Source organism: Phascolarctos cinereus, unplaced genomic scaffold (genome assembly GCF_003287225.1).
Source record: "Phascolarctos cinereus isolate Bilbo 61053 unplaced genomic scaffold, phaCin_HiC Scaffold_4;HRSCAF=312, whole genome shotgun sequence".
Lineage (NCBI taxonomy): Eukaryota > Metazoa > Chordata > Mammalia > Diprotodontia > Phascolarctidae > Phascolarctos > Phascolarctos cinereus.
The window spans coordinates 719512307-719534985 of record NW_027555847.1 but is presented as its reverse complement, the minus strand read 5'-3'; the positions used below and the strand labels follow the sequence as shown (position 1 = coordinate 719534985).

The following is a 22679-nucleotide window of genomic DNA, read 5'->3' as shown; positions in this document are numbered from 1 at the left end:
TCAATCAGAGCTCCACCCAATTCTAAGTCCCCTGAGCAGCTTCTTCTCTGTGTGTAGCCTGGGTCTCATCTCTGCTGCCAGACCTATTATCCAGGCTCTGGGTGCAGCTTGAAAGTGGCTTTTTCCACCCCACCCCCATGCCATCTCTCCGAGCTGTTCACTTCCTGTGCTTGACTCCTAGAATCCAACACAAGAGAAAAGCATTCCAGAATACTGTTCTTTCATCAGAGAAGGGAAGATTTCAAAAGAACAACTACTCTGTGTGGTCTGCAAAAAGACGCAAAGCTCTGTTACTTGCTCCCCGGGTAACCCTGGACAAGCCACCCTTTTCTCTGGGCCTCAGTTTCCTTCTCTGTAAAAACAGTGGATGGGATAAGGTCATCTCTAAATCCACTGACTCTAATGAAACACCAATCAGGCCTGTACAGCCCATCCCTCTTTATTGTTCTGGATATCCTATGTGAAGCAGAAGGCCTGGCTTTGAGACCCGGCTGTCACTTCTGCTGAGTCTCAGTTCCCTCTTTTGTTTAACATGTCCAATAAGGAGCAGGAGATGCGAGGCTATAGTTAAGAAGAGAAGTTCCGGCTGGAAAAATCTTTTGTAAAGTGCTGTAGAAATTGTAACAATAACTCACACCTTTCTTCATAGCAACTCTGAAATGTTATCATCTCCATTTTAAAGATAAGGAAACAGAGAGAATTAACGTCTTTTCACATACCTAGTATGTAGCTGAATACAGACTCAATCAAAAACATTTAATTAAATGCCTAGTAAGTATCAGGCTTTGCATTGAGCACCAGAGAAGAAAAAAACAGAAGTAAAATAGTTTCTTCCAGTAGTTTACATGCTATCCAAAGAGATACCATGTACACATATAAGTATATATGAAGCAGATATGAGAAAAATAAGAATTAATTGGGGGGGGTGAGAGGAAAGGCATTATCAGCTGGAGTGATCAGAAAAGGTTCCCCGTAGAAATAGGTACTTGAGCTGAAGGGAGTGCATTCTGGCTCATGAAGGGTCATGCAGTACAAAGAGCCACTCCCCAATTGATAAATGGAAAAAAGTTATGAATAGGCAATTTTCAGAGGAAGAAATCAAGGTTATCAATAGCCACATGAAAAAATGCTCGGAATCACCAATAACTAGAGAAATGCAAATTAAAACAACTCTGAGGTACTACCTCACACCCATCAGATTGGCTAAAATAACAAAAAAAGGAAAACGACAAATGCTGGAGAAGAAGTGGGAAAACAGGCAAACTAAGGCACTGCTGGTGAAGCTGTGAACTAATACACCCATTCTGGAAAGGAATTTAGAACTAAGCCCAAAAACCTATCAAACTGTGCATACCCTTTGACCCAACAACCACCATTTCTACCCCCTAAAGAGATTAAAGAAAGAGAAAAAGGACCCACATGTACAACAACATTTATAGCCACTCTTTTTGTGGAGGTAAAGAACTGGAAATTGAAGGGATGTCCATAAGTTGGGGAATGACTGAACAAGTTACTGTATATGAATGTGATGGAATACTATTGTGCTGTAAGAAATTATGAAGGTTTCAGAAAAATCTGGGAAAGCCTGTAAGAAATGCACAGTGAAGTGGACAGAACCCAGAGTTCTGTTATGTTACTGTTACATGGTAACAGCAATATTGTAAAGATAATCAACTATGGAAGACTCAGCAACTCCTTAACAAAATGATCCACCACAATACCAAAGGATTCATTGTAAAACGTGTTGTCCACCTCCAGATGGAGATAAGTTCTCTACTGCATATTGAAGCATAAACTATAACTTGTTCAGCCATTTCCCAATTGATCAGCATCTCTTCAATTTCCTCCAATAGGAATATGACAGAATACTACTGTGCTCTAAGCAATTATGAAGGGCATGGTTTCAAGGTGTGGGGGTGCGGAACATGGCTAATGTGAAAATTTGTTTTGCACAACTACACATATTTGTTTGTAATGGGTTTTGTTTTTCTTTCCTTCTCAGTGAGTGAGAAGGGGGTAAGGGTAGGAAGAGAATTTCAAACTGAAAAAAAAAAGAATAAAAAGTCTGTTTTAAAAAATAATTTTCTTAAAAATGAGAGACTACATTATTATCACACATAAGATAAGCAGAGATGGACAGAAAGGAATTGCTGCTAGTAGCTGTGGGGAATGGAAAAGTCTTCCTGGAGGAAGTAACCTTTGAGATGAGCCAAGTGCTCGAAGGAAGCCAAGGATTCTAAGAATTAAAGGTTGGGAGCGAAAGCATCTCAGGCATAGGAAATAACCTGTGTGAAGGCTCTGATGTGGGATATGGAGCATGGTTTTCAAAGAACAATAAGCAGAACAGTATGGCTGGATCAAAGAGTACATGGAGGGGGAAGAATGTTAAAGACTGGAAAGGCGAGGAGCCAGGCTGTGAAGGATGCCAAAGAATGACCTTCACATTTAATTTCACAGGCAGTAGGGGAAGGACACTGGCGGACCTGTGCTTCAGGAAAATCGCCTTGGCAGTAAGCGGAGTCCGTTCTGGAGCATGGAGAGACTTGAGACAGCAAGACCAATGAGAAGTTGATCTGTGATAGTCCAGATGAGACGTGATGAAGGGCGGTGGTTCTAAGTGGAGGGAAGATGATATATGTGGGAGACACCACAGAGAAAGAAATTATAAGACCAGACAACTGACTGGATATTGGGAGGTGGGGGGGGAAGGGAAGACAGAGACAGAGAGATCAAAGATGAAACTAAAGTTGTAGACTTGGGGGGGGTCTTAACCAAGGGATGATGGTGCCCTTGACAAAGTTCAGAAGAAGGTGAGATAATGAGGGGTGATGTCAAAAGGATGTGAGATGAAGAGGAGGTGATAAGAGGTAACAATCAATAGAATCAGGTTTTTTTCCGGTAAAAAATGAAACAAGGTCATCAGATGAGAGTCAGAAGAGAAAGTGGCATAAAAGGATTAAAGAGAGAAGAAAAGGTTTGAAGCATCTATCATTATAGCTGAAATATGGAATCAATTAGGAAGGAGTAGTGGGATTGCCTTGAAGTGAGAACCCAGTTTAAATTAGTTTATATAAATTTGTGATAGACCCTGTCATTATGGATTGGTGGTTTCCTCCAGTTTCATTTGGCAGCATGTGAGCAAAAGTGGATTATGGGAGGAGTAATCTAGAGTTGAGGGCCTAGCAAAGTATAAGTAGTAAGAGAACAAAGGATTCAAGAGTACAGTGCAGAGTTTAACTAGCTCACCAAAGGATTAAGATTAGGTGGGAAGGAAAGAAGGTATGTAGCCAGAGGAAGGGTGATGGCCTTGGATAGTACTTTTGGAGGTCTGGATGAACATGAACAATGGGTTTAGAAGGAGTAAGGAAAATGGAAAAATAAACGATTATGATCAGATAAAGGAAATTCAAAGTTCTTGATCATGGAAGTAGAAAATGTGTGGGTGACACAAGGTCAAGGGTAGATAGGACCATATCTGTGTTTAGTTTAAGTGGAACAGAGGAGTGGTCACAGGAGTTGAGGATTTTGAGGAACTTGGAAGTTAGGATATTTGAGGGAACACCAAAATATACGCTGAAGTCCCACTGAATGAAGTAGGGTAGAAGGTGAAACTGCAAACCAGGCACTTAACTGACTGGGAAAGGAAGGAGAACGTCCTGGGAGTCAGTAGATAACAGCTACCCAGCTACCAGAATATGAATTGGGTGATAGATTTGGAATGAATTAACTTCAAAGGAGGTAAAGTTGTTGAGTCATAGTGGTAGAGGATGAGGATGGAAGTGGCCATGAGGAATAAAGAGCATTCCAACCCCTATTTCATGATCAGTGTATTAGGAGTATAAAAAAACGGTATTAAAGGATGGCTTAAGGATACAGTGTCATTTGGAGGGAGACATGTTTCTGTGAGCACCAGAAGACGTGAGAGGCACAAAGAAGTCTAAAATGAAGTTTGAGACAAATTACGAAGCAGAAATTCCAAAGGGCACAATGCAAATTCCCTTCCTGGTTGTGCTTCTTACTTTCTGGTGTTCAACATCACTCTTTCCCTACAGTCTCACCTTGAGCATCTCTCTGTTATGCCAGCCCCTTTCTCCCATGGACGAGGTTCCTCCTGGGACTTCTCCCTTTCTGGGCTCCAACACTACGTCCCCACACTGGCTCCTTCACATACCCCCTTGGTTTTGTAGCTCCCTTCTATGTGCTCTCTTCCCCCCATTAGAATGTAAGCTCCTCGAGGGCAGAGCCTGGTCTTTCTGCTTGCGCTTGTCTCCTGGGTGCTTAGTAAGTTGCCTAAGTCTAAGAGCTTCCTTAGTCTGTCACTCAAGTTCCCAACCTGCCTTTTGAGATTTCCCTTCCACTACTCTTCCTCACACACTCCGTCTGTAGTAAGCCTAACTAACCACACACTGTCTCCTGTGTGTGTCCCATGCTTTATTGCTTAAACAGCTTATTTATTTTCTGAGCCGGAAATGCCCCTGCCACCTCATTTGCCTCTTGAGATCCCAACCCTTCTTTGAAGTCCTGATCAAATGCCAACTCCTCTGGGAAGGCTTCAATGATCTGCCCAGTTAGAAACGCTCTTTATCTTGGGAAGACTTTTATGTACCAATGAAGAATGAAGTAAGCACACCAGGAAAACTACTGATACAATGATCACAACATTATGAGAAAAACAACTTGGAAAGACTTTGCAATAACCAAATCATGATTCCAGATGACTAATGTTGAAGCAAGTCTCTTTGGTGGAAAGGTGATGGATTGTAGAAGCAGAAGAAGACATTTTCAGACTCTATCATTACAATGTCTTTTCCCTCACTGTACTTTTGGTATGAGAGAGCTTTCTTTGGGGGAAGAGGGGAGAGGTGAATGGCTGAGTAGAATGGTAGTGCTAATGATAAAAAAAAAACCCACCAAAACTCCCACACCAAACCCAAAGGAAGTGATCTTTCTATCCTCAGCCCCCACATAGCCTTTTGCTCATCTCTCTCATGCACCATACACAAGTGTATATGTTGTATCTTCCCTAACCCCTACTATGATTGCCAATAAGGGCAGGGACTGTGTCTTATTTTTCCTCATCTCTCCCACTGGCAAATACAGTATGCTGCACAGATAAGAGATTTAATGAATGCTCATTAAAATGAATCAAATAGAATCGTCTTATAGCACATTTCCTCTTGGAATTCCATAAGTAAAGGACCTGTTCATAAAGGAACAGCTCTTTCATTTGTGGGATCCTTAAAAGGAACAGGTTGCCATGGAAACAGCTACCTGTATCATATGCTAGAAGGGCTATTTTTAGAAACTGGATGTTTGTAAGCTCTTGGGTAAAATGGATCAAATTTCTTGGAAGAAGCAGTCCTTTGGGGCTCTGTCAGAATGATCACTAGAATGAAGCAAAAACGAGGTGGACTGTGTGGATAAAGGGGGACAAGAGGCTTCTGAGCTCAGCTGATAACCTCAGATTACATTTACTGCTTTGAATGATGACCTGGTGAGGGATGGTCTCTAAGTCAGGATTCCTTGGTTTCCAGTCAAACCTCTGGCTTTTGCTAACTGTGTGACTGTGAACAAGCTGCTTCACTTTTCAGCGACCCAGACAGCTTTCGGACTTTAAGTTACAGGAGAGTCACTGCCAGGCATTGTTAGAGAGTGTCCACACCATTGAAATTAGAGGTCTGGACACACAAAAAATAATCACTTTTCTTGTCTTCCCAACTAGAATATCAGCCCTTTGCGGGGGGGACGACAGTGTCTTCTATATTTCAGCGCCCCCACAGAAGTACTTTGGGGTAGTAAAAAGAGACCTAGAGTTGGTTTCAGAAATTGGCAACTGCGCTACCTGCTGGGAGCATCAAGGTACAATATCCCTACTGTCAAGAAAGATTTTCTGGAGGACTGTCGCATCTGGACAGCCAGAAAGGAGGGGAAGGTCATTTTTAGCCGTGGGGAGTGTGTGCCTATCCCTCTTTATTGTTCTGGATATCCTATGTGAAGCAGAAGGCCTGGCTTTGAGACCCGGCTGTCACTTCTGCTGAGTCTCAGTTCCCTCTTTTGTTTAACATGTCCAATAGGGAGTAGGAGATGCGAGGCTATAGTTAGGAAGCGAAGTTCCGGCTGGAAAAATCTTTTGTAAAGTGCTGTAGAAATTGTAACAATAACTCACACCTTTCTTCATAGCAACTCTGAAATGTTATCATCTCCATTTTAAAGATAAGGAAACAGAGAGAATTAATGTCTTTTCACATACCTAGTATGTAGCTGAATACAGACTCAATCAAAAACATTTAATTAAATGCCTAAGTACCAGGCTTTGTGCTGGGCACCAGAGAGGAAAAGGACAGAAGTAAAATAGTTTCTTCCAGTAGTTTACATGCTATCCAAAGAGATATCATGTACACATATAAGTATATATGAAGCAGATATGAGAAAAATAAGAGTTAATGGCGGGGGGGGGCGGTGAAAGAAAAGGCATTATCAGCTGGAGTGATCAGAAAAGGTTCCATGTAGAAACTGGTACTTGAGCTGAAGGGAGTGCATTCTGGCTCATGAAGGGTCACAAAGAGCCATTCCCCAACTGATAATTTTTCTGTCATATTTAACCAATTTGATAGGTATATGGTGCTACCTCAGAGTTGTTTTAATTTGTATTTCTCTAATCAATAGTGATTTAGAACATTTTTTCACATGACTATAGGTAGCTTTGATAACTTCTGAAATCTGCTTGTTTATACTTTTTGACCATTTATCAATTGGGGAATGACTCATATTATTATAAATTTGACTCAGTTCTCTATAAGTTTAAGACACGAGGCCTTTATCAGAGAAACTTGCTGTAAAGTTCCCCCCTGCCCCAGTTTCCTGCTTTCATTCTAAATCTTGGGCATGTTGGTTTTGTTTGTGCAGAAACTTTTAAATTTTATATATTCAAAATTACCCATTTTATTTCCTGTGATTCTCTCTCTCTCGTTTGGTCATAAATTCCTCCTTTTATCCACAGATCTGACAGGTATGTACCCATTTTGACCTTATTTTGGTATAAGGCATAGGATGTTGGTCCATACCTAGTTTCTACCAAACTGCTTTCTTGTTTTCCCAGCAATTTTTGTCACATGGTATGTTCTTGTCCCAAAAGCTTACACTTTTGGGTCTACCAAACACTAGATTACTATGGTCAATTACTACTATGTAAGGTGTACCTAATCTATTCCACTGAACTACTACTTCTTAGTTATGAAAAAAACCCAGATTGTTTTCATGATTATCACTTTGTAATATAGTTTGCAATCTGGTACTGTTCACATTTTTTTCCCCAATGATTCCCCTAGAATTCTTGATCTTTTGTACTTCCAGATGAATTTTATTATTTTTTTATAACTCTTTAAAATAATTTCTTGGTAGCTTTCTTGGTATGTTACTGAATAAGTAAATTAAGCTGAATTGTCATTTTTATTATATTGTCTCAGCCTACCCATGCACTCAATATTTCTCCCCTTATTTGGATCTGTATTTGTGTGAAAAGTGTTTTGTAAGTGTGTTCATATAGTTCCTAGGTTTGTCTTAGCAGGTAGACTCCCAAGTATTTTATACGTCTGCAGTTTTTTTAAAATTTATTTATTTTTAGTTTTTCAACATTCACTTCCACAAGATTTTGAGTGCCATATTTTCACACCATCTCGCCCCTCCCCTCCACCCCAAGATGGCATGCATTCTTAATATCCCTTCCCCTAGTCTGCCCTTCCTTCTATCTCTCCCCCTCTTCTCTTATCCCCTTCCCCTTCTACTTTCCTGTTGTCTGCAGTTTTTTTAAATGGAATTTCTCTTTCTATATTTTCCTGCTGGACATTGTTAATAATACATAGTAATGCTAGTGAATTATGTGGGTTTATTTCACACATTGCAACTCTGCTAAAGTTTAAATTGTTAGTTGAAGTTTTTCAGTTCATTCTCTAGCATTCTCTAAGTCATATCATCTTGCAAAGAGTGACAGTTTTGTTTCCTCATTGCCTACTCTAATTATTTCAATTTCTTTTTCTTGTCTCATTGCTATAGCTAGCATTTCTAGTGCAATATTAAATAACAGTGGTGATAATGGGCATCCTATAATCTCTTCGTTGCTAAATTGCATAGACTTTCCTTTGTCCTCATCATTCTTATCATCCTTGACTTCTTTCTAGCATATGACACTTTGGCAACACTCTCTATTTCTCCGGGGACTTCATGTCACTGCTCTCTTCCTACCTCGCCACACGACTTGGTCTCCTTTGCTGGTTTATGATCCACAGGTGTCCCCTGAGGCTCTATCCTCGGGTCCTTTTCTCAAACCATGACAAAGGTAGAAGGTACCTTAAAGGCCATCTAGTTGGACAGTCTCATTTTTCAGAAGAAAAGATTAAGGTTCAGATAAGCAAAGAGACTGGACAAAGGTCAGAAGTGCAAGACATGCCTGGAATGTCTCTGTCTCTTAACTTCCCTGACCTTCTTCAAGATTTAGCTCAAATCCCATCTTCTTCAGGAGGCCTTCCCTGAATCTCCTGCTGTTAAAACCCTTCCGCTTTGAGAGTGCCTTTCCATCTACTCTGTACATATCCTGCATGGACCTGGTTATTGAGGGGTCATCTCTCCACACTAGAAAGTAAGCTTAAGGGCAGGGACAAATTTTTGCCTTTCTCTATATCTCCAGGAATTAGCCCAATGTCTGGGACATATTAAGCGCTTAATAAATGCTTATCAGTTAGCAGAAATGTTCTGTATCCATATAGGATACAATTATTTCTAATCTTCAGTTACCAAGGGTTCAAATCATTTTGTTTTTTGAGCATCTGATGGTAAAAATCAGTAGACCTCAATAGCTGATGGAGACAGGTCTCAAAAAGTAGAAGTGAATTTGGAATCCAAAGTGTGGCTTTTATGGAGCATGTCAGTTGCCTTTAATTATGCCAGCTCCGACTGGGACCTGGATGGTGAGAAAACAGCTCAAATGTCTGGGAATGTGTAGACTGGAAACTAGAGAGGCAGATGGCCAGGTGGAGTGCAGGAGGCGTGTGACTCCCTGAGCTGGCTCAGAGTGAATGTAAATAGTCTTCCCCTCCCAGACTGATTTTTTTGGACTACGTAAAAGAGGCCATTCTTTGTCTCCTCTCTAACCTAGCCTTAATCATTAAACGGGCTCTGCCTCAGTCTAACTGAGACCTGTTAAAGACCTTATCTTAAAAAGGCCAAGATTCCCCAGTGCATCCTGGGCCATCTCCAGTTGTCCATCTGTATCTGGCCACTGGACCTGATGGCTCCAGAGGAGAAAGCGAGGCTGGTGATTCTGCCCATCCCTCCCTCACTTAAATCCAATTCACTTGCAAGTCATGGCATCCTCTTCCTGATGTCACAGTCCTCTCTGAGAAAGGACAAACACCACCACCCCTGATGCCCTCTTGTTGATTCACTTCAGCTAAACCATGGCGCTCAGCATTAAACTCAGTAATCCAGATGGGTTCTGAGAGGATGGCAGGACTCTTATCATCCTTCTCCTGGATCCTATGATTCTATTAATAAAGTCTTTAATAGGAGTGAGGAGCTTCGGCCTCGAGGCCACTTGTGGTCTTCTAGGTCCTTAGGTGTGGCCTTTTGACTGAGTCCAAGTGTTATAGAACAAATCCTTTCATGAAGGTGATTTGTTCTGGGAAGTTCAGATTCAGTCAAAGGGCCACACTTGAGGACCTAGAGGCCACGGGTTCCCCACCCCTGTTTTATATTGCTGAGAGGGGAAGGTCCATTCACTGGGCTTCCCCTTTGCTAGGCAGAAGCTACAATGAATATTTCTCAAAGGGGAGGGGGAAGAAGAGAGAACACACATTTATCAAATATCTAGTGCCAGAGGCCTACTAAGCACTTTACAAACATTGTCTCATTTAATCCTCACAAGAACCCTAGGAGGTAGGTGCTTTCGGTATCACCATTTTACAGGTGAGGAAACTGAGGCAAACAGAGGTGAAGTGACCTGCCGAAGGCTGCACAGCTAGGAACGGTCCCAGGCTACACTGGAACTCAGGTCTTCCTGACTCCAGGTCCAGTGTTCTACCTACCATGCCATTAAAGCGTCAGAGGCAAAACCCTCTGATGTCTGAAACCTTTCACTGTCCTTCAAGGCCCAGTGCCAAATGCCACCTCATCTCTGAGCCCTCTGCCGGCCCTCTGTCAGTCAGATACCATCTCTCCTTCCTTACACTTAAAGAACCTGGACTTCCATATCCCTGCCATCGTCTCCTTTACCTTCCCTCACGTCCTGCTCCCTTCTTGCCAGCAGGCTCTAAGCTCTAAGAAGGCACAGGCTGTGCCTTTCTCCATCCTGGCCCCCTTCTAGGCCCTCAGCGCAGTGCTCACCATACCCACTCACATTCATGCTCACTCGCCCACATCAAGGATCCATCATACTCCCGGGGGGAGTACTCCTTGTACTCCTGCCACCCACACAGATACTGGCCCCTCCACACCTCCTGTCACAGTCAATGCTCCCTTACTGGCCCGTATGCTCAGCTCTCCCCACTAAGCAAGCCTGGTCCTTGGAGGATGGACACACACACAGCTTCGGGGTGGGATCTGCCTGAGTTTACGACCCGTTCATAATGCATTTTAGAACCCAGGCCCAACCCACAGTGAGGCTTCAGGACAGTGTCCTTAAGCCCACAGTAGGTGCTTAGTGCTTGCTGAATGAACATTAGGATTTAAAAACTACTTTTTGATCCAAGTTTGGGAGTATATAAGTTGGGCCTAGGGAGAAAGTTGGAGGGAGAAGAGAGAAGGTAGGGATTATAGCAAGAAAATACAAATTGCCAGCAGCCCTAACCAGCGATAAAAATAAGCCTAAGTGACGGGAGCACAAAGAGACTGAAGGCACCCCAGTTGGCTGTCTGCCGTGCACATGACCAGCATTTGAATGCCCTACATATAGAAAGGTCTTTGAACAGCTGCAATGATCCAGCACCAGAGCTGGTGATTATTGGGCAATTACCACACATCCCTTTCAATGATGAATGCTTCTTAGCCATTGAGATCACCTCTAGGGAAATAAACTCATGGCCCGAAATGTCTAAAAATAGGCCACATTCCTATTATGGCATTTGGCAAGGATTAAAAAAAAAAAGCTGCCTCTAGCAATCCTGATTGCTTGGGAAGGCTCCAATGTTCAGGATGGGGGTGTGGGTGGGAGTAACATCAGCATGTGCAGAATGACTCGGTTATGACCTGGTCCCAGCCCCTCTCCCTGAAGCCCATAAGCACAAAGAGATGACCAGATGCTTTTGTTTCCTTTGTGAGTCTTTCATCAACATCCATCTAGTAGAGGAGAGGGCACAACCCTGGTTCTAGCCAAGTATGAAGTCTCCTTTGCCTTTCAACTCAAAAAAGATGATGTTCATGTTATGAATTCTTTCAACATTGGCCAGGCCCCAAAATAAGGGCATCATTGATCAACAGATACCTTATAAAATGGCCGGCCAGTACCTCCAGAAGGCTAGCTCCTCCCTCCTAGAACATGTCTCTGCAGATGGGCAACGGACCCTCTTTATTACAAAATCAACTCTCCAGTTCTTGTTATGATCATCACAAATATTGAAGGACCTATGGCTTTATTGGTTTTAGTTTGCTCATCTTCAAAATGGGGCTAATAGCAGCTTAGGGCACTTACCCACAAGGCTGTTCTAAGCGCCAATAAGATAATGTGTGGAAAGCACTTTGTGGGCCTTAAACCCTACGGAAACGTCAGTGTTGGTCATTCTGCTAGTATTTGCTAGCTCTCATCTCTTTTGGATGGGTTTGGAGAGGGGTGGTCCTGAGAGAAGTGACTATCTTCCTAACACTCCTTCCCATTCAGAGTTCTGGTAAGTATTATGTGGGTGGATACAAAAACCACTTTTTGTGGCTGAAAAAAAGTATGAGGAAGTTGGCTGGTCCTCTGGCTTCCCGAGAGCATGCTCGCAAGCTCCCAGGAGCAGGCAGCACAGCAGGGATGCTACGTGCTTCGGCCTAGACCCACATGACTTGATCCTCTCTGCTAAGCATCTATACTCCTTCAGTTCTGGGTGGCTTGGAGCCGGAGGATCTGTGATGATGTCATTCATTTAAAATGCCATTCTTCAGTTCATATGAATCAGGTTATGTCTGGCCAGCAGGGGGCAGCAGTTTGGTCTGTGGGCCTGGTCTATAGCTCCACTGCAATCTAGTGCTTGAGGTTTCCTGGATATTTGGGGGTCTGCATTTATAATATGGGGATTTGTCTCCTGTTGTTGCATGAGAGAGAGTGAGCTCTTACGTCTAGTTCTCGACACCAGGTTATATCTTGCTGGGTATTCAGTAGGTGTTCAATTTTTAAAGCCTGCATGGTCTACAGAGTTTCCTTGCAATGTTATTACTATGATTCTTATTACTGACATTGCTCTCAACCCCTCTGTGACATAACCTCCAAGAGCCTGAGGTATTACTAGGAAGATAAAATCAGGCCGTAAGAATCCCCCCCCCCATGTAGCCCCAGACAATGACAAAGCACTTGACACACCCCCAGTCCTTCTGGGGAGGTCTAGAAGGAAGCTGAGGCCCACTCACAACCAGGAAGCGATCTGCCCACTGCTCCACAGTGAGCAAAGCTAAGTCTGAATCTCAGGTCTCCTGGCTCAAAGCCCAGGATCCTGCCACCAAGTTTACCCTCAACCACAGCACACTGCATTCTAGTAGAAGAAACCAATGGCCAACAGCTGGGAGAAAGGCACCAAGGATGTTGTGTAATCAGCTCTGTGGGGCCTGAGGAAGAACTAACCCCAGATGTGGAGAATGCCCAGTCACTGCTGTCTCCTGAGATTCACATATGCCACTTTATAACTGCTGCCAAATTTACAAGTCAAATACAATTCCAATCAATTAAAGCAAACGAGATGATACAGACTTCTTATGAAACTGTCTGTCTTGAAGCAAGTTGCTAAAAAGCAATTATTGTGGTTTCTAGTGATGTGAATCCGACCTAGATACACCTACTATGAATAACAGATATTCAAGAAAAGAAGCTGTCTCCAAGGAGAAGCAAGTTTTACTGGCCTGTGAATGATCAAATAAGTTCAGTTTCATCTCACGGTCATTTCCGACCAATCTTGGAAAGGAAAAGAAATCAGCATTTAGAGAGGGCCTGCTACGTGCCAGACGCTCGCGAAGTGCACGTGAACCATCTCTTGGCATTTTCACATTAAACGTATGGCGTAGGATAGCAGGAAATGTTGGTTTGGAGGCCAGACGACCCGGGCCACTGGATGCGTGGGTGACTCTGCGGGGAGGGCCTTCCTCTCTCTGAGTCTCAGCTTTGTCAACTAGAAAGGGAGACGTTTGGACAAATGGCCGCTGAGGCTCCTCCTCGCTCTAGGCCAGGACCCTAGCACCCTAGCGTAGCTCACCTCGTAGAGGCCCTGCGTCCTCAAAAGAACAAGACAGCATAACTTTTTACTGGAACTCATGACAGAGCTCGGCTCGTGGTAGGTGCTGAATAAGTGTTTGCTGAGCTGAGCTGAACCTGGCAAACTCAGAGATTTCACAAAAAACACCCTTGGGAAGAAATGCAGAAGAGGATGGATCCTTAGGACATGGTGCAGGGGAAGGGTCACAGGCTTTCTAGCCTGAATTTTCATCAGAGGAGATTCTTGTCCAATTCTTGTCTCCTGCTCGCCTGCAGGTGTATTCTGGGGGTGGATCTTCTGAGCAGAGTGCAAAAAGAAGGCATCGTGTCCGTTTAGCTCAACAAGCATTTATTAAATGCCAACTACATGCCAGGCCCTGGGGATGCAAAGACAGACATGAAAATAGTCTCTGCCCTCAAGGAGCTGACATTCTCCTGGGGGAAGGGAGAGGGACAGACCACATACAGAGGTAAATAGAAAGTAAATGCAGAGTGACTGAGGGGGATCAAGAAGGGCTACAAAGAGACTCCATCAATGGCAAGATTATACAGATGTTGCTATTTACAGATGAAATTGTACTGATATCCCTGAGCCCAGGAATTCTAAGAAGTCAACTCAATTACACTCATGTTTATCTAAAAGAAATCAGCAACGGAAAAACACAGTGAGCGAAAAACGCACACTGTTTAGATTATAACACGTGCTGCGACAAGCAGCCGGTGCAACAATGGAGAGCCAGTGATCTGGGCCTGGAACTGTGCAGAGGGAAGAGCCTGGACCCTGTCACCTTTGGAGAACTACACAGGCTTTACACGAGCCTGAGGGGTCTGCTATCACCAAAGCCTACTGAGAAAAAGTGAAGCACACATATTCTTCTAGTGATGTTCTGTGGCAGCAAATCGTGGACCATCCTGATCTTTACAAACTCAGAATGGTAGATGACCCACAGAGCAACGGGAAAATAAGCACGGTGTGCATAAGGAGACAAGATTTACGTCATTGTCATCGTCATCATCAGCGGCAGCATTTCTATAGAGCTTCACGGTCTGACATTATCTCATTTGAGCCTTACAGCAACGTTGGGAGGCTGGTGCTATTATTATCCCCATTTTCCAGATGAACTGAGGCAAACAGAAGCAAAGCAATTTGCCCAGGGTCATTCAATCACTAAGTGTCTGAGGCTGGACTGTAACTCAGGTCTTCCTGACTGAGCCCCAAGCTTTATCCATGGCGCCACCAGTTGCCTTGTCATGTTACCAGATAGCAACCTGAACAAAGCAGCATAAAAGATGTCATCAAATCAATATATGAACAGAATAAGAGGGCAGCCAGTCACGGAGTAGGACATAACCATGGACACAGGAAGATCTCTAGTCAGTGCACAGGACAGGTCCTTTAGAGAAGATATAGGGGAACACAAAGGCAAAACTGGCATGGGATGAGAAGGTGTGATGGGGAGGGTGGAACACACAAATGAAATCTCAGCCCCATGGAAGGGGCTGGGCTAGGTAACCTCTGGGTCTCCACAGGGTGAGAGAGTATTTAAATAGAAGAAGCCTTCAGGGGTTCATCCTATCTAATCTCTGCCCATGGCAGAAATTCCCTTTATAAAACTGCTCCTCAATCCAAGGGATACAACTGGATGGAAAGAGAATGATTACTTCCATCAAAGCCTTTGGCTCAGGGGCCAAAACTGCTAGGAAGGAGGGCACCAGGCGAGGAGGAACAGGATGAAGCGGGATGCAGGAAAAGGAAAAGTGGTCAGGTTTTTTTTTTTTAGTTCACATATTCAAAGAATTGCAGGACTTAAGAGTCAGAAGAGCTCTTAAAGATCACTTGGCCAAACTGTCTCATTCAATAATGAGAAAACCGAGGCCAAGAGAAGGGAAAAGACTGAGGCTCTATTGAGACCAGAATCAGACACACCGCAGGAGCTTGAGACCATGTCCTCCAACTTTACATTTAATGCTCCTTACCACCAGCCTGGGCTGGTTTCTATCTGTAGTGGCCAATGTTTTGTGGACTGATGGATGGCTGGGAAGCTCTGTCCTACTGACAAGCGGTCGTCCTGCTTCTGTCTGAACATCTCCAATAATGCCAAAGGCTGACAGCACAGTCACAATGGTAAATCAATGACCTCTGAGTCACAGAAACCCTATAACCTCTTTTAAAAAAAGCACATGTATACAGTAAATACAATCTACACATTTATACCGTAAGGGACATGACTTTAATTGATCTTCACGATAACGTGTGAGGTCAGTACTATGCCTGCTCATTGCGGAGCTTGTGAAGGGAAACAGCCAAAAGGCCAGGGACTGCCTAGAAGGGTAGGCTGGAGCCAGGCCGGGAGGGGCTTTGGATGCCAAACAGAGGAGTCTGTGTTTGATCCTTAGGGCATGAAGCACTGCACAGCTAGAGGGCAGAAAAACCTGCATGGTGGCTAAGGGGGCAAAGCAGCAGGCCTGGGGTGGGGGCAGGGGCGCTCCTGGCCCTCTCTCCTACCCACCCACATACAAGGTTTCACAGGAGCCAAATGGCCAAACTGAAGACAAGCAGCCCCCAGGCACTTATCTAGTTTCTCTAAATCTTTCTGAGATGGTGAAAGAATCATTTAAAATTGCATTTCTTATCCCCAAACAACTTTAAAACGCAAAAGCCCTTTCCTCTCCTCACAGAGAACATGTGAACCAGAGCAGCGTAGTCATTTAGCATGATTTCTGCAGGAAAGCTAAGGTCAATAGGGAAACCTCTCTCCTTCCTCACTGGTTCCATGGTAGCACATCAACCTTAAGGGCCGTGGAGGTGGAGGAACGTCTGGAGGCCGTATCCAGTGAGCACCATGTGAGCATGGGACAGGCAGGGTATCACCAACAGTACTCAGACGCCACCAGTGATGCTGAGGTCTCTGGCAGCTCCATGTTACACTTTCCTTGTCTGAGGATATTTAAGACGTCTCTCTGCTCTCAGATACCAGTTGATGACACGGTTAATTATACTTTTAAGAATTTTCCACATGCTGCTGTTGCCTCAAAGTTATAACCAAAAGAGAAAGTAAAGAGAATAGAAGAGATAGCTAACCTTGCAAAAGCCTTCAGGCCAAGGAAGAGAAAGTGCTGCTTTGGGGTTTTGGTGTTTTTTTTTTCCTTTTTTCCTTTTTTTATGTTTTTTTCCCATATGCTTTTGAGTTGAAAATTTTTCTCCCTTTTCCTCCCCCCTACCCTCCCCAAGACGGCGCACAATCTGACATAGGCTTTACATTTACATACCCATTAAACATATTTTCACATTAGTGAAGTTGTAAGTAAAAATTAAAACCAATAGGAGGAACCATCAGAAAGATGAAACAAAACTCAACAGAAGGTAAAAATAAGTGATAGTGATTGGACTTCCATAGTTCTTTCTTTGGATGTGGACAGCATTTTCCATCCTGAGGCCTCTTTGGTTTTTTTTTTAAAGGAATAACTTTAATCTTGACATGACAAGAGCCAGTTACTAGTAGACAGAACAGTGGGTAGACTGCTGCACTTGGAATCAGAAGGATTTGAGTTCAAATCCTGTCTCAGACACTGCCTAGCTGTGTGACCCTGGGCAAATCACTTTATCTCTACCTTTTTTCTCACTCATTAAATGGGAATCACAAAATGGCACCCACCTCTCAGGGTAATTGTGAGGACCAAATGAGATACTTTTTGTGATGCAATTAGCAAACCTAAAGTGTTATGTAAATGCTAACTGTGAGTATTATTATAAAAATCAAAGGCTGCGGATCAGAAGCTCCTAGAACCTCAGAATCAGAGAAACTAAGAATCGTCAAGTCAGAGGGCCTCTAGAATGAAGAAAGGCCCATCAAGGCACAAGAGCAGGTTTACCTTTCCAAATGAGAAGACAGAAATGAGACAGAAGGAGCCTCCTGGAGCAGAAAGAGGACAGGGCTTTGCTTCAGAGGACCTGGCTTATCAAACACAGGTGACTGGCAGGTGTGGTCACTTAACTCTCTGCCTCAGTTTCCTCATTCAATCCAAAATACAGTGAATGCGAGCATCAGAAGCAACCTCAGCAGCCTTCTAGTCCAGCCAACACACCAAAAGAATCCCCACTAGAGAGCACACCTGGGGGGGGGGTGTCCAGTCTTTATCTGAAGATCTCCAAGGGAAAATGAGGCACGGGGCTCTGGATTGGATGGCTTTAGAGGTTCCCCTCTAGCTCCAAATCTGTGATCCTACATACAAAAGGTGGCATCTCCTGAAGCAGCTTATTGCACTTCTGGACATCTTTAATCCTTTGGAAACTTTTTCCTGAAGTCAAACTTAACTTTGTTCTACAAAATTAGGGGGTTTGATTTAATGAGTTCTCAATCCTATGATCCAACTTTTTCTTGAATAATTTCAGTAAAAGGGAGCTCATTACTTCATAAGGCAGCCTTTTCCACTCTTTTTTTTTTACATCCCCCCCCCTTTTTTAGGCACTTGGGGTTAAGTGACTTGCCCAGAGTCACACAGCTAGTAAGTGTCAAGTGTTTGGTCTGAGGCCTGATTTGAACTCAGGTCCTCCTGACTTCAGGGCTGATGCTCTATCCACTGTGCCACCCAGCTGCCCCCTGGAGCTTTTCCACTCTTGGACAGCCTAGTTATCAGGAAATGGATGGAGACAACACATGTACATGTATGTACATACAAAACAGTGAATAAATCTAAGGCACCTTTTTGGGTGAGACATTAGCAGCTGGGTGGGGCAATCAGGAAAGGGCTTGAGCTTGAAGGATGCTTGGAATTCAAAGAGGTGGAAGTGAGGGGGATGAACATCCATAAGAGGTATTTTGTATAAAGGTGCAGAGATGGATTCGATCAAACATTTATTAAGCACGTGTTATGTGCCAGGTACTGTGCTAAGCACTGAGGATACAAGTTGGCTTAACTACAGAGAACATGAAGGGAGTGGAGCTCAATAAAGTCAGAAAGAAAAGACGGAGCCAGGATGTAAAGGACTCGAAGTGCCCAAGACAGTCATCTGAATTTGATCCTGGAGGTAATAGGGAGCCAGGGGAGTTTATCAGATGGGGAGGAATATCACTTTGGCCGCAGCCCCGAGAGTCGACAATGTCCCTCCCCTACTCAAGGCTCTCTTTGGCTTGGAATTTACTCATTTATTTATTTATTTTTGGTGTTTGTTTATTTATTAACTTTTAATTTTTGGCGAGGCAATTGGGGTTAAGTGAGTTGCCTATGGTCACACAGCTAGGAAGTGTCAAGTGTCTGAGGCCACATTTGAACTCAGGTCCTCTTGATTTCAGGGCCGGTGCTCTGTCCAGTGCACCACCCAGCTGTTCCTGGCTTGGAATTTAAAGCTCTTCACAAGCTGACCTTTCTTACCCTCCACACCCCAGTCTATGACACACTTCTGCAGGTTTACGTGCGGCCCCATGCCCACGGTAGTAGGCTGGAGGCTTTGCTCAGTCTCCTCAGAGGTTAGAGCCTTTCCCATAAAGGCTACCTTCCATCTATTCCATATTGTATGCACTCATTTATTTCGGTGTTGCTATCCCTGTTACAACATAAGCTCCTTGCGAAGAGGCACCATTTCTGACTTTCTCTGAACGACGATGTCCAACACAGTGCATGGCGTACAATCAGTACTTAGTAAATACTTGCTGACCGACAGATTAGCATGTAGATTGGAAAGGGGAGACACTTGTGGCAGGCACTAAATAAAGGATCACCGAAATGAATATAAATGAGAAATATCATTCTGATTTTAAGGTACTCAGTAAAAGTCTGCTGAATTCCCTGAATTTCTTTGATGCGCATCAGTGACCCTGAGAAGGAATGAGCAGGTAGACAGTTTCCCCATAGGAAACTGGGCTAAAAGTGAATGTAATTCCAGTCACTCAAAGGCATTAAAGGCTGGTCAGGCCAATCAGATTGTCTGTCTGAACAAGTGGAATCTGATCACCTGGAGCCAGAGAGGATGTGAGTTAGGCTGGCAAAGGTCTTCATCTGCCTGGGCCCATGCGTGTGCTGAGCCAAAGGGCTGCCGTGGCTGACAGTCCGGCATGGCACCAAGTATTTCTGTGTCCCTTTGAGGAGGGTACTGTTCAATGAAGAAGCATTCATCACACCAAGCATAATAAAGTGACTGAACAGGGATGTGTGTTCGATGTACAATGCACACGTACACAGACATTCAGTTAGTGGGGCTTTGTTTTACTTGCACATGCATGACCTGCACTAATTTTTTTTCATCCTGTCTCCAGCCTGTTTGCATCTTGTTGTTTGCCTTTATTCTCCCTCATTAGACGGTGAGCTCTTTGCCCACAGTTTGGGGCTTTAACCTCTATCTGTATCCCCAGGACAAGGAAGGCCCTTCATAAGTGCTGACTGAGTGACAAGGAGGCCAGTGGCTGTGAAATGGGGATGGGGAAAGAAGAGAAGTGCAGTAAGGTGTAAGACGATTGGAAAGGTAGTAAGTAGGATGGGGACAGGTTATGAAGGCCTTTCAATTCCAGAGGATTTTATATTTGACTCTGGAGGTGACAGGGAGTCACTGGAATTTACTGAGTAGGGGAGATAAATTTTAGTCAGGAAGATCTGGGTGTGCCAATAAAGACATGTTGCTTAAATAAGACTCAGCCCCTCGGATCAATTCAGTTTTGTAAAAAAAAAAAAATTTACATTTTGGTTCACAGAGTGCTCCAAAGCGCCTCCCCCATCCAACCCTGAGTAGTCTAAGTGTTATTACCGTCATTTTAAAGATGAAACAACCACGGTCTAAAGAACTTAAAAGACTTTCTTTAAGTGACGAGACTGGAGCTCCTGCCCAGATCTGTTGCGTCTCTCAGGTACAGACTGCACAAGGCATCCCCGAGGTGTACTCCAATGCTGGGACTCCCTAAGTCCTTCAGATGTGGAATGCGGCCTGCCTGTTTAAACCAGAGAGCTCCCTCTAAAGATTACTGGGTAGAAGGTGATGAACGGACGATGACTAAGGTGTAATAATACAATAAAGAGCATGGCCTTAGCTCTGTTGTTTTGCGTTCCTTTTGGTTCTCTGATTAAAGGGCCAGTGAGATACGAATACTTCTCATTTCTACTGCACCTTCCATACTAGAAAGCTGGAAATAACACAAAGGCTAACGGAGAATGGTGGGCAGGGAAGAGAGGAGGCTGCACAATGCTGCCCAGGAAGAATTACACAGGGGAATGATGTAAAAGAGATTGTTAGGGGGACATGTGACTGGAAAAGGGCAAGAGATAACACGATAAATCCTGCATATGTCCCCCCAGTAACTGTGCAATGTCCAAAGATCTTGAGGAAGGCCCTCAGAATGCTGGGTGGAACCCCTACAAAGGGCTGTTTCATCAGAAGCATGAATGGGCTGCAATCTTCACCACGGGAAAAGAGTCCATGCTGATGAGATCACACACCCACTAAAATAACAGTTTCTTCACATGGAACCTGTGGTGTGGGAAGTGCAAGCATCTAATCACCAGTGTTACAGATGAATGTCTAGCCTACTCAAAGGCTCGATTCTTGGAGATATACAGCAACTAAATGTCAGTTCCTGCCTACATGTGCTGGAGGACAGATCTAGATCAGACAGATATCGATTTATGCCCTCTATCTATAGCCATCTATATTATATATAAACACATATATAGATACAAAGGTACATAGATATATAGATTAGTTGTCAGGCCATGAGAAAGGGAGAACCTGGTTTCAGGGCACTAAGGCTGATAGGAAACAAGCTCTCAATCACTAATGATTAGAGAAATGCAAACTAAACCAACTCTGAGGCAACACCTCCTACCCATGCGATTTGCTAAGTTGACAAAAAAGGAAAATGACAAATGCTGGTGGAGCTGTGGGCAAACAGGTTCCTTGATGCCCGGTTAGTGGGGCTGGGAATTGGTCCAGCCAGGTGACACAACGGATGGGGCACTGGGCTTGGAATTAGGAAGACTCATTTTCAGGAATTTAAATCCAGCCTCAGACATTTACAAGCTGTATGGTCCCGGGTAAGTCACGTCACCCTGTTTGCCTCAGTTCCTTCACCTGTAAAATGAGCTGGAAAAGGAAATGGCAAACCCCAAATGCGATCACAAAGAGCTGGACGTGACTGGACAGCCAAAGCTACCCACCCACTTCATTCACAAAGCCTTTCTTAGGCATCTACTACACGCAAGCCTTTGTGCCAGGTTCTGTGGAAGACCCTAAGAGTTCAGTCCCTTCTTGGACAAGGTCATTTAGCCTCTGTTTGAAGATGAGGAACAATAATACTCAGTCTCTGCCCTGACAGTCTGGTAACTGCATCTGAGCAGAGGGTGAAAGTTACTTAGGCAAAATGTCAAGCCCCAGGGGTCTCAGCATAACACAAAATATATTTCCTGCAGTGGTAACGAAAGAAACCATAGGTTGGAAAATGTCAGAGCTGGAACTCTGCAGAGCACCACCACTCCATGTAACAGACAGGGAAACTGTTCCAGAGAGGGAGATGCCTTGCTACAGGTCCAGAGCAGCCTGTGACTTTGCATGCAAGAGGCATATCACTATGTGCTGAGAGAGGTTATGACTATAAGGTCATCATGAGAATAAAAGGCAACTGAAAGGGATGCACTAAACACGCTTACTCCAGGTGGGCAGAGGGAAATGGCTGTTACCGAGGACCATATGCGGCTTCATTAAAGACCTTTGCTCGGACCAGGTGTTCCAAGGGAGGTCCTTCCAGCTTTCTGCATTCCATGGTATTACGGTGGCATGCAGTGGGCATCTATTCCTTCTACTATACCTGGGACTAAGATGAACAAATCCTAACCCTAGATTCTTCTATTTATTCCAAAGTAGCAACTCAGGAGAAGTGCCCTGGTCACCCACTGAAAATGAACTCTCTTACACATAAGAGAATGGAGATCCAGAGACACTCTAGCTCACCCAACCTGATCAAGCTCATGAGCGGCTGAGGCAGGCCCCAGAGCCCCCGCTTGAGAGGTTCTTTCAATCCTACTGTAACACTGTACCTGTGCAGAATATTTAAGTTAGACAAGGGGAAGAGCTTGCAAATGGAAATCTGAAGACATCACAACCCCAAGAAGAATGCAGCCATTTAAAAGCTGGTCAACCTCCCTTCACTGCTCTGGGATCAGCTGAGGTCTGGCCACCTCACCAACTAGGCTAGCATCCTGACCCGTGTGATTGAGACTGCTCCCGTGACTCACAAGAAACGGACAGAGTGGCACAGGGTGGCAGAGC

General features: G+C 44.1%; 1 protein-coding gene across 1 annotated transcript in view; it reads right to left on the bottom strand.

Moving 5' to 3' along the window:
* The window catches only part of OSBP2 (oxysterol binding protein 2), a 277980-nt gene that overhangs the window by 82273 nt on the left and 173028 nt on the right, over nucleotides 1-22679 (bottom strand).